This window comes from Ipomoea triloba, chromosome 4 (assembly GCF_003576645.1).
Source record: "Ipomoea triloba cultivar NCNSP0323 chromosome 4, ASM357664v1".
In the NCBI taxonomy this organism is placed as follows: domain Eukaryota; kingdom Viridiplantae; phylum Streptophyta; class Magnoliopsida; order Solanales; family Convolvulaceae; genus Ipomoea; species Ipomoea triloba.
The window spans coordinates 24,769,256-24,773,482 of record NC_044919.1 but is presented as its reverse complement, the minus strand read 5'-3'; positions in this window follow the sequence as shown (position 1 = coordinate 24,773,482).

The window sequence follows — 4,227 nt, the reverse complement described above, 5'->3', positions numbered from 1 at the left end:
TCTTATTATATATATATATATATATATATATATATATATATATATATATATATATATATATATATATATATATATGAACGGGTTCGGGTGAGATAAAAGTTGTAGGTGAGAAGTGAGATAAAATCCCAGCCCTTGATATAAAAAAAAAATTGTTACCTACGAACTTCAACAATGTGCACTGTAAGGCATAAAAATATGCACTGGAAGAAGGAAAAATGTGCACTAGAAGGAAAAAAAAAATGCGCACTGGAGGCACAAAGATGTGAAACAATTATTGAAAATTAAATTTAATATAGGATTTTCAACACATATCATAAACGACCATAAATAATAAACAAACAAATAATATTCAACTCAAATTAGTAATTAGTGATCAAGGTTAATTGATCTTTTAAAAAAAATTCGCCATATACAATTTTATAGAAAAAAAACCCTGAAAGACACAATAATGTGCAATGTATGGCATAAAAATGTGTACTGGAAGAAAGAAAATTGTATGGCATAAAAATGTGCTCTAGAAGAAGGAAAAATATGCACTGTTTGGCATAACAATGTGCACTAGAGGAAGGAACAATATGCACTGTATGGCATAACAATGTGCACTGGAAGAATGAACAATGTGCACTGTATGGCATAAAAATGTGCATTGGAGAAAGAAAAATGTGCACTCGAAGGCAAAAAAAAAACTTACTTACACAAAATTACAATAATGCCACCTCGTTTCTTTTTTAAATCTCCAATTTGGACCCTTGATTTGGACTCAATCTACGAATATAATTTCATCATATTTCTCACCTACGGAAATTGTTTCACATGATCCTTTGTATATAAATAAATAAATATAAATATATATATATATATATATATATATATATATATACTTTTCCTAATATACTTTTTATGTAATCAATTTTAATGCCACTATATATAATTCATGCATTTCAGGAATTATATAACCTTACCAATTTCACATCTTCCACTATATTTCACTATAACCATGTTGAAAGAAATAAAGATTTCTTTTCTAAGACTTGAATTTCTCTCGTGTATAGCTCAATATCTCAACACTTTGTATTTTTCGATGTAAATCCGATGCAACCGTAATGCCTCTATTGTCCGTGCTTGTCTTCAAGTCATCTTGGGCTTTTTATAATTCAAAGAATTATTTGCCCATTATGAACATTCAAATTTTAAACATTCACTTGATCTGATTGGTCATACCAATTGATCTGATGGACATACCTCCTCATTTAATGACCATATCGTTGATATGATAACTTGCCAATTTGATCTGATAAAATCTCCAATTTGATCTGCACATTTAATACCTTCTGCAAATTGCTCACTAAAGTCTTCAATTTCGGCTAGATGATCTTTGAAACTTCTAGCCTCCAATTTTTGACTTGTTGCCTTGACAGCCTGATATTGTGGACTTTGAATCCATCAGAGCTTGATATTTTTGACTTTGTTGTATTCTTGATTTGATTTTGGCAAGTTGATCTTTCGAAATATTTTCCGGGTGATTCTTGCTTGAGTATAAACAATGATCTTCAGAAAATCACCATCTTCAAATTTCTCCTGGTTCATGGCTTCACGTACTGGACCTTCAAAATGTATATGGAACTTAAAAAAATGACTAAGTGTAAGTTCCACTTCAAGTTGCTCCATAACATGCTCTATTTAGCTCTTTACGCATGTATAGATGTAGTATGGGTCACGGGCTCAAAGTCTTTGCCAAGGTCAACAAAAGTTACTCTCCAAGTAGCTCCATTGACCAAGAGTTCCTCCATAAGTAGCTCCCTTGACTTATTGACTTGTTCTCCAAAAATTAGACCGTGCAAAGTAGCTCCCAAACTTAGTCTATAGAGACTAAAGTGTTACTAATGGGATTCAAAGCTTAGTCTATAGAGACTAAAATGTTACTAATGGGATTCAAACACTGGACCAGTAGGTAGTATGCTCAAGTTTTTAATCAATGCTTTGTATCAGCTTTGTATCAACTCATTAGTTATATTCACCAGGATAGTAATATTCACCAGGATAGTATATATGTTTCAACTCATTAGTTATATTCACCAGGATAGTAATATTCACCAGGATAGTATATATGTTCCTTCATTGCCTTGTGTAGCGTCGTATGGTGTAGAGATAGTGTATTCAAGCTTCCTCCGCCTTTGACATAGGTTCCTCCATAGACCAAAATATTGACTTCCTCTTTGGAGTTGGATCGTGGCAAACTAGCTCCACTCCTTGGTCTTCAAAGGCTAAAATGTTCATCATAGGATTCAAACTTACGCCTTCTAACATAGATAACCTTGGTCTTGTCCATTGAATCGCATATACTCATGTGTATCGTGGAAGCAAACGAGTTACAAGTCTCATGACATAAAAGACTCTATAAAATAATAATTCGAACCAATCTAATGTCATGACTTGTCTTCCATGTCAACTCTCTACACTCTAAAACTAAAATAGGGAATTTCTAAAATACAAATTGGCTCATCAAAACTATTACAATTTTATTCCTAACAATATATATATACATATATATAGATATGTATATATATACATATACATATACACATATATACATATACATATACATATGTATAAATATATATAGATATATATATATATATATATATATATACACACACACACACACGCACACATGTGTGTGTGTGTGTGCACGCGTGTGTGTGTGTGTGTGCACGCGTGTGTGTGTGTGCACGCGTGTGCGTGTGCGTGTATTCTTGTATCCTCTTGCATTATAACTCTTTTAAAACCTACAAACACACACACACACACACACACACACACAGATATATATATATATATATATATATATCATACTAAGAGTTCAATAGATAATCGATCACTATGTATCACAAAAAATATTATTTTTATCATTGAAACTAGTATTACGGAGTATTATTTTTTTCCAGTTTAGACACTCAAAGTGTGCAAAATGTAGGAAAAATGTTAGACTGGAATGTAAAGTGCAAAAGTGGAATGTTAGACGTGTAATTAACACAATTACAAGTTCTTGCCATTTTGAAGTTTGTTTGCATTTTATATATAAATATTAATAAACTTAAATTTGAAAGTGAAACTTTTTAACCAATGCATATAAACAAAAGTTATTTTCAACAATAAAAATAATATTTATTGTGATACATAGTGATTGATTGTCTATTGAACTTTTCATATAATATATATATATATATATATATATATATATATATATATATATAGGGTTGCACTCTCGTGCGAACTCTCGCCCAGGTAGGAAATGAGAACGCTCCACAGCCGTCCACGTGTCCAGATCAATGAATCAGATGCAATTTTAAAAAAATGACGCGGTGGCATTTTCGTAAATAACTGGAACTTTGGTGCACCTAGTTTCACTTACAAGTGCACCTAGTTTCACTTAAAAATGCACCTAATTTCACTTACAAGTGCACCTATTTTCGCACATATTTTCACTTACAAGTGCAAGTAATTTACCTTATTAATATTCATGCACCTATTTTCGCAAATATTTTCACTTACAAATGCAAGTAATTTACTTTGTTAATATTCATGCACCTGGGTGCAACCTAGGTGCACCTAGTTATAACATTAGGTGCACTTAGTATTGATGCTCACTGTACAATTCACTTACACCTTTAATACATTTTACTTGCATCTGCAATACATTTTACTTGCACTTGTGCAAGTAATTTACTTTGTTAACATTCATGCACCTGGTTGCAACCTATGTGCACCTAGTTATAGCAATAGGTGCACCTAGTTATAACATTAGGTGCACTTAGTATTGATGCTCATTGTATAATTTACTTGCACTTGTAATACATTTTACTTGCACGTGTGCACCTATTTTCACTTGCAGGTGCAAGTAATTTACCTTGTTAACATTTATGCACCTAGGTGCACCTATGTGCACCTAGTTATAACATAACGTGCAGCTAGTTATAACGTTAGGTGCAACTACATTCCGGACACGTGGCACGCTGTGATTCGTCCGCATTTCTCTCCTGGGCGGCCAGTACGCATTTGAATGCGATCCTATATATATACATATATATATATACATATATATACATATACATATATATATGTATACATATATATACATATACATATATATATATATATATATATATATATATATATATATATATATATATATATATATATATATATATATATATATATATATATATA